A 9,403-nucleotide genomic window follows, 5' to 3' on the forward strand; every position below is an offset into this window, starting at 1 on the left:
AATATATGTGTATATTGTAAAACCATCACCACAGCAAATACAATTAACATCCATCACCACCCATAATTATAATATTTCGTCTTATGATCAGAACTTTTAAGATTTACTGTCTTAGCCACTTTCAATACACAATACATTACTCAATAATTCTTACATTTTTCTGTTCATATCCAATGCCCATTCTTCTATTACAAACTTTGCTCTGCTTTTTAATTTAATGGAGCTACTTATAAATTGGAAGTCAGTTCAACCAATCTGTTATTTGTTGCTTCGCTTTTCAGAGTGTCCTTTATTATACAGAACATTTAAAATTTTTCTAGCTTCTGAGTTTCATGTCATTTTGCTTTCCTTCCTCGCCCTCAGTTCAGTTCTGTTCAGTCACTCAGTCATGTCCTACTCTTTGTGACCCCATGGACTGTAGCACGCAAGGCCTCCCTGTCCACTGCCAACTCCCAGAGCTTGCTCAAACTCATGTCAGTTGAGTTAATGATGCCATCCAGACATCGCAACCTCTGTCATCCCCTTTTCCCATGTTTTCGATCTTTCCTAGCATCAGGGTCTTTTCTAATGAGTGAGTTCTTAGAATCAGGTGGCCAAAGTATTGGAGCTTCAGCTGCAGTATCAGTCCTTCCAATGAGTATTCAGGACTGATTTCTTTTAGGATTGACTACTTTGATCTCCTTGCTGTCCAAGGGACTCTCAAGAGTCTTCTCCAACACCACAGTTCAAAAACATCAATTCTTTGGTGCTCAGTTTGCTTTATGGTTCAACTCTCACATCCATATATGACTGTTGGAAAAATCATAGCTTTGACTAGATGGACATTTGTTGGCAAAGTAATGTCTCTGCTTTTTAATATGCTGTCTAGGTTTATCTTCCAAGGAGCAAGCATCTTTTAATTTCATGGCTGCAGTCATCATCTGCAGTGATTTGGGAGCCCAAGAAAATAAAGTCTGCCACTGTTTCCATTGTTTCATCTATTTGCCATGAAGTGATGGTATCAGATGCCATGATCTTTGTTTTTTGAATGCTGAGTTTTAAGCCAGCTTTTTCAGTCTCCTCTTTCACTTTCATCAAGAGGCTCTTCAGTTCCTCTTTGCTTTCTGCCATAGGGTGGTGTCATCTGCATGTTGTGCATTGTGTTATGCTGTCACTCAGTCATGTCTGACTCTTTGTGACCCCATGGACTGTAGCCCACCAGGCTCCTTGGTTCATGGGGATTCTCAAGGCAAGAATACTGGAGTGGGTTGCCATGCCCGCCTCCAGGGGATCTTCCCAACCCAAGGATTGAACCCAGGTCTCCCACATTGCAGGCAGATTCTTTACCATCTGAGCCACCAGGGAAGCCCAAGAATACTGGAGTGGGTAGCCTATCCCTTCTCTGGGGATCTTCCTGACCCAGGAATTGAACCAGGGTCTCCTGCATTGCAGGTGGATTCTTTGCCAGATGAGTCACTAGGGAAGCATATCTGAGGTTATTGACATTTCTCTCATCAATCTTGATTCCACCTTGTGCTTCATCCAGCCCAGCATTTTCCATGATGTACTCTGCATATAAGTTAAATAAGCAAGGTGACAATATATATCCTTGAAGTACTCCTTTCCCAATTTGGAACCATTGTTTCATGTCCAGTTCTAACTATTGCTTCTTGATTTGCATGCAGATTTCTCAGAAGGCAGGTAAGGTAGTCTGGTATTCCCATCTCTTTAAGAATTTTCCAGTTTGTTGTGATCCACACAGTCAAAGGCTTTAGTGTAATCAATTAAGCAGTAGATGTTTTTCTGGAATTCTCTTGCTTTTTCTGTGATCCACTGGATGTTGGCAGTTTGACTCTGGCAATTTCCTCACTCTATGATTGTAAAAATATCTGTGCAATATGTACTTTAAAAATACTGCTTAGTACCTCTCTCATTTTTTTTTTTTTTTTGTAGGAAATACAACGCTGTCTTCCAAGTGTGCTATCTTTCTGTCCTATCACTGAATCAAATAGTAAGTAATCCTATAACCAACACAGGGCACTATAAATATTAATACTTCTGACAAATCAGTGAGAAAAAGAAGGATAATCTAAAAAAAAAAATGAGCAGGTAACTTCTATAGATACATCACAGAAAATTCAGGGAGCCAAAAAAGTAAATGGAAAATTCTCAGCCACATTATTGAAAAGAGTATTGTCAATTAAAGCTTCTATCTGAGGCTACATCTATCAGGTTAGCAAAGATTTAAGAAATTAATAATATGAAGTCTTGGTGAGGCTGTAGAAGAGTACCTCTCTTACCTAGAGTGGCAAAGTAAATCAGTAAAACCACTTTAGAACCATGTTTGTCGTTAGCTTACATAGTTTAAAATAAGCACTATGATCCAGAAATTCCATTCCTAGGTATGTACCCAACAGAAATGTGTACAATTATACACAAGTATACATGGGCATAGCAATACACTCCAAACTGGAAACAGTTCTACATTCCACCAGGTGACCGTGGCAATGGAGATAATGAATCAGAGTTATATGCCACATCATGGATGAATATTACAAACAAAACAAAAGAAAAAGGACAAAATCAGGTAAACTTGAATTTTATTTTTTAGAGATATATACATAATGGATAAATATAATGAAAGGAAGTGATGAGAATTGTCAGGAGAGTTGATATTTCTAGGATGAAGGCAAGGGGATATAATCAAGAATGGATGGTAGAGGGGCAGGTTATGGTTTGTGTAGCTTCCAGGGGACTGTGGTACTGGTAATATAATTTTTAAGCACTAGTTTTGCTGTACATATTTGTTAAACAATTCCAGGGCCCTTTATGCTCATTTCTGTACATACCATATTTCACAGTCAAAAAAGTTGAATCACAATTTTTTAAATCTATTTCTAAGATAAGACATTTGACTATGTTTTGTTATGGTTGATTTTTAAATTAAGAGATCAGCAGTTTAAAATGATCATATGTATATATAGATTGCTATATATTAATACCATGGTAATGACAAACCGAAAATCTATAACAGGTACATACACAAAACAACAACAATAAAAACCTAATACTAAACAGAGTCATTCAAATGCTAACAAGTATAAAAGGAGAAATTAACAATAACACAATAATAGTGGGAGACTTTAATACCCCACTTACACCTATGGATAGATCAACTAAACAGAAAATTAACAAGGAAACACAAACTTTAAACGATACAATAGACCAGTTAGACCTAATTGATATCTATAGGACATTTCATCCCAAAACAATGAATTTCACCTTTTTCTCAAGCGCACATGGAACCTTCTCCAGGATAGATCACATCCTGGGCCATAAAGCTAGCCTTGGTAAATTCAAAAAAATAGAAATCATTCCAAGCATTTTTTCTGACCACAATGCAGTAAGATTAGATCTCAATTACAGGAGAAAAACTATTAAAAATTCCAACATATGGAGGCTGAACAACACGCTGCTGAATAACCAACAAATCACAGAAGAAATCAAAAAAGAAATCAAAATTTGCATAGAAATGAATGAAAATGAAAACACAACAACCCAAAACCTGTGGGACACGGTAAAAGCAGTCCTAAGGGGAAAGTTCATAGCAATACAGGCACACCTCAAGAAACAAGAAAAAAGTCAAATAAATAACCTAACTCTACACCTAAAGCAACTAGAAAAGGAAGAAATGAAGAACCCCAGGGTTAGTAGAAGGAAAGAAATCTTAAAAATTAGAGCAGAAATAAATGCAAAAGAAACAAAAGAGACCATAGCAAAAATCAACAAAACCAAAAGCTGGTTCTTTGAAAGGATAAATAAAATTGACAAACCATTAGCCAGACTCATCAAGAAACAAAGGGAGAAAAATCAAATCAACAAAATTAGAAACAAAAATGGAGAGATCACAACAGACAACACAGAAATACAAAGGATCATAAGAGACTACTATCAACAATTATATGCCAATAAAATGGACAACGTGGAAGAAATGGACAAATTCTTAGAAAAGTACAACTTTCCAAAACTCGACCAAGAAGAAATAGAAAATCTTAACAGACCCATCACAAGCACGGAAATTGAAACTGTAATCAAAAATCTTCCAGCAAACAAAAGCCCCGGTCCAGACGGCTTCACAGCTGAATTCTACCAAAAATTTAGAGAAGAGCTAACACCTATCCTACTCAAACTCTTCCAAAAAATTGCAGAGGAAGGTAAACTTCCAAACTCATTCTATGAGGCCACCATCACCCTAATACCAAAACCTGACAAAGAACCCACAAAAAAAGAAAACTACAGGCCAATATCACCGATGAACATAGATGCAAAAATCCTTAACAAAATTCTAGCAATCAGAATCCAACAACACATTAAAAAGATCATACACCATGACCAAGTGGGCTTTATCCCAGGGATGCAAGGATTCTTCAATATCCTCAAATCAATCAATGTAATACACCACATTAACAAATTGAAAAATAAAAACCATATGATTATCTCAATAGATGCAGAGAAAGCCTTTGACAAAATTCAACACCCATTTATGATAAAAACTCTCCAGAAAGCAGGAATAGAAGGAACATACCTCAACATAATAAAAGCTATATATGACAAACCCACAGCAAACATTATCCTCAATGGTGAAAAATTGAAAGCATTTCCTCTAAAGTCAGGAACAAGACAAGGGTGCCCACTCTCACCATTACTATTCAACATAGTTTTGGAAGTTTTGGCCACAGCAATCAGAGCAGAAAAAGAAATAAAAGGAATCCAAATTGGAAAAGAAGAAGTAAAACTCTCACTATTTGCAGATGACATGATCCTCTACATAGAAAACCCTAAAGATTCCACTGGAAAATTACTAGAAATAATCAATGACTATAGTAAAGTTGCAGGATATAAAATCAACACACAGAAATCCCTGGCATTCTTATACACTAATAATGAGAAAACAGAAAGAGAAATTAAGGAAACAATTCCATTCACCATTGCAACAGAAAGAATAAAATACTTAGGAATATATCTACCTAAAGAAACTAAAGACCTATATATAGAAAACTATAAAACACTGGTGAAAGAAATCAAAGAGGACACTAATAGATGGAGAAATATACCATGTTCATGGATTGGAAGAATCAATATAGTGAAAATGAGTATACTACCCAAAGCAATTTATAGATTCAACGCAATCCCTATCAAGCTACCAACAGTATTCTTCACAGAGCTAGAACAAATAATTTCGCAATTTGTATGGAAATACAAAAAACCTCGAATAACCAAAGCAATCTTGAGAAAGAAGAATGGAACTGGAGGAATCAACCTACCTGACTTCAGGCTCTACTACAAAGCCACAGTTATCAAGACAGTATGGTACTGGCACAAAGACAGAAATATAGATCAATGGAATAAAATAGAAAGCCCAGAGATAAATCCACACACATATGGACACCTTATCTTTGACAAAGGAGGCAAGAATATACAATGGATTAAAGACAATCTCTTTAACAAGTGGTGCTGGGAAATCTGGTCAACCACTTGTAAAAGAATGAAACTAGGCCACTATCTAACACCATACACAAAAATAAACTCAAAATGGATTAAAGATCTAAACGTAAGACCAGAAACTATAAAACTCCTAGAGGAGAACATAGGCAAAACACTCTCTGACATACATCACAGCAGGATCCCCTATGACCCACCTCCCAGAATATTGGAAATAAAATCAAAAATAAACAAATGGGACCTAATTAACCTTAAAAGCTTCTGCACATCAAAGGAAACTATTAGCAAGGTGAAAAGGCAGCCTTCAGAATGGGAGAAAATAATAGCAAATGAAGCAACTGACAAACAACTAATCTCAAAAATATACAAGCAACTCCTACAGCTCAACTCCAGAAAAATAAACGACCCAATCAAAAAATGGGCCAAAGAACTAAATAGACATTTCTCCAAAGAAGACATACAGATGGCTAACAAATACATGAAAAGATGCTCAACATCACTCATTATCAGAGAAATGCAAATCAAAACCACTATGAGGTACCATTTCACACCAGTCAGAATGGCTGCGATCCAAAAGTCTACAAATAATAAATGCTGGAGAGGGTGTGGAGAAAAGGGAACCCTCTTATACACTGTTGGTGGGAATGCAAACTAGTACAGCCACTATGGAGAACAGTGTGGAGATTCCTTAAAAAACTGGAAATAGAACTGCCTTATGATCCAGCAATCCCACTGCTGGGCATACACACTGAGGAAACCAGAAGGGAAAGAGACACGTGTACCCCAATGTTCATCGCAGCACTGTTTATAATAGCCAGGACATGGAAGCAACCTAGATGTCTATCAGCAGATGAATGGATAAGAAAGCTGTGGTACATATACACAATGGAGTATTACTCAGCCATTAAAAAGAATACATTTGAATCAGTTCTAATGAGGTGGATGAAACTGGAGCCTATTATACAGAGTGAAGTAAGCCAGAAGGAAAAACATAAATACAGTATACTAACGCATATATATGGAATTTAGAAAGATGGTAACAATAACCCGGTGTACGAGACAGCAAAAGAGACACTGATGTATAGAACAGTCTTATGGACTCTGCGGGAGAGGGAGAGGGTGGGAAGATTTGGGGGAATGACATTGAAACATGTAAAATATCATGCAAGAAACGAGTTGCCAGTCCAGGTTCGATGCACGATACTGGATGCTTGGGGCTAGTGCACTGGGACGATCCAGAGGGATGGTATGGGGAGGGAGGAGGGGGGAGGGTTCAGGATGGGGAACACATGTATACCTGTGGCAGATTCATTTTGATATTTGGCAAAACTAATACAATTATGTAAAGTTTTAAAAATAAAATAAAATAAAAGAATTAATCAATACAGTTACTATTAAAAAAATAAATAAATAAACAGAGTCATTGAATCACAAGACAACAAGAGAAGAAATGAACAGAAAAGACCAATAAGACAATTAAAAAACAATTACCTTCCCTGGTAGCTCAGCTGGTAAAGAATCCACCTGTAATTCAGGAGACCGCGGTTTGATTCCTGGATCAGAAAGACCCCCTGGAGAAAGAATAGACTACCCACTCCAGTATTCAATGGCCTTCCCTGGTGGCTCAGATGGTGAAAAATCCACATGCAATGCAGGAAACCTGGGTTTGATCCCTGGGTTGAGAAGGTCCCCTGGAGGAGGGTATGGCAACCCACTCCAGTATTCTTGCCTGGAGAATCCCCATAGACAGAGGACCCTGGCAGGCTACATTCCATGAGTTCATAAAGAGTTGGACACAACTGAGAGACTAAGCATGGCACAGCAAGATTGCAAGAAAACATACATATTAATAATTAAATAAAAGTAAACTAAATGTTCTAATCAAAATATATATAGTGGCTGAATAGATACAAAATTGAGAACTGTATATATACCACCTACAGGAGACTCACTTCAGGTCTAAAGAAAGATACACACACAGACTGAAAGTGAAGGGATGGAAAAGGTATTCCACACGCTTGGAAATCAAGAGAAAGCCAGAATATTTATATCAGACAAAATAGACTTTCAAATAAAGACTGTTAAAGAGACAAAGGACATAACCTAATGATCAAGGGATCAACAAAAAGAACATACCATATTATGAATATATGAATGTACAGTAAAGAAAAGACAATCTCATCAATAAGCGATATTGGGAAAACTGGACAGTTACCTGTGAAAAAAGTGAAATTAGAGTATTCTCTAATACCATATGCAAAAATAAACTAAAAAAGGATTAAAAACCTCTTTTAATCTAAGGCCAGAAAGCATAAAACTCACCGGCATAACACTCTTTGATATAAATCAGCAATATTTTTAGTAACTGTCTCCTAAAGCAAAGACAATAAAAGCAAAAATAAACAAATGGAACCTAATTAAACTTAGAAGCTTTTCTTAGCAAAGGAAACCAGCAGCAAGAAGACAACCTACTGAATTAGAGAAAACATTTGCAAATGAGAGACTGAGCAGAAGTTAATATCCAAAATACATAAACAAGTCATAAAATTTAACATCAAAAAACCAACAACCCAATCAAAAAATGTCCAGAAGTTCTCAACAGACAAGTTTTTCCAAAGAAGACATGTAGATGGCCGATAGGCACATGAAAAGTCACACACTATCATTAATCATCAGAGAAATTTCTTATTAAGACTATGTGAGATATCCCACACCTGTCAGATTTGCTGTTATAAAACAAAAGACCACAAATAATAAGTATTAGCAAGGATAGGAGGAATGGGAACTCTCCTGAACAGTTGGTGGAAATGTAAATTGGTGCAGTCCCTATGGAAAACATGTGCTGGATCCACCATAGAACGACCATACACTGTAGATTTCTATCCTGGGTATTTATTTTTTAAAAAAGAAAGAAAAGACTGAAGTGAAAAGATACAACCACCCCAATGTTTACAACAGCAGTATTTACAAATGCCAAAATATGGAAGCAACCTAAGTGTTCATCAACAAATGAGTGGATAAAGAAGATGTGATGTACATAGTAATTTGGAAAATTCATCAATGGCCACAAGACTGGAAGGGGTCAGTTCTCATCACAATCTCAAAGAAAGGCAATGCCAATGAATATTCAAACTACTGTACAATTGCACTTATTTCACATGCTAGCAAGGTAATGCTCAAAATCCTTCACCCTAGGCTTCAACAGCACATGAACTGAGAGCTTCCAGATGTACAAGCTGGATTTAGAAAGGGTAGAGGAACCAGAGATCAAATTGCCAATATCCACTGGATCATAGAAAAAGCAAGGGAATTCCAGAAAAGCATCTGCTTCAGTGACTACAGGAAAGCCTTTGACTATGTGGATCACAACAAACTGGAAAATTCTTAAAGAGATGGAAATACCAGACCACCTTACTGAAAAAACTGTATGTAGATCACTAAACAACAGTTAGAAGCAGACATAGAACAACAGACTGGTGAAAAATTGAGAAAGGATTACATCAAAGCTGTATATTGTTACCCTGCTTATTAACTTCTATGCAGAGTACATCATGCAAAATGCTGGGCTGGGTGGATCACAAGCTGGAATCAAGATTGACGGGAGAAATATCAATAATCTCAGATATGCAGATGATACCACTCTACTGGCACAAAGCAAAAAGTAACTAAAGAGCCTCTTGCTGAGGGTGAAAGAGGAGAGTGAAAAAGATGGCTTGAAACAACTTTCAAAAAACTAAGGTCATGGCATCTGGTCCCATCACTTCATGGCAAATAGATGGGGAGAAAGTGGAAACTAGCAAATTTTATTTTGGGGGGCTCCAAAATCACTGCAAATGGTGACTGCAGCCATAAAATTAAAAGACACTTGCTGCTTGGCAGAAAAATTATGACAAACCTAGACAGCATATTAAAAAGCAGAGAT

Source organism: Bos grunniens, chromosome 3, assembly GCF_055505025.1.
Source record: "Bos grunniens cultivar Pamir isolate PY7600 chromosome 3, Bosgru_T2T1.0, whole genome shotgun sequence".
Lineage (NCBI taxonomy): Eukaryota > Metazoa > Chordata > Mammalia > Artiodactyla > Bovidae > Bos > Bos grunniens.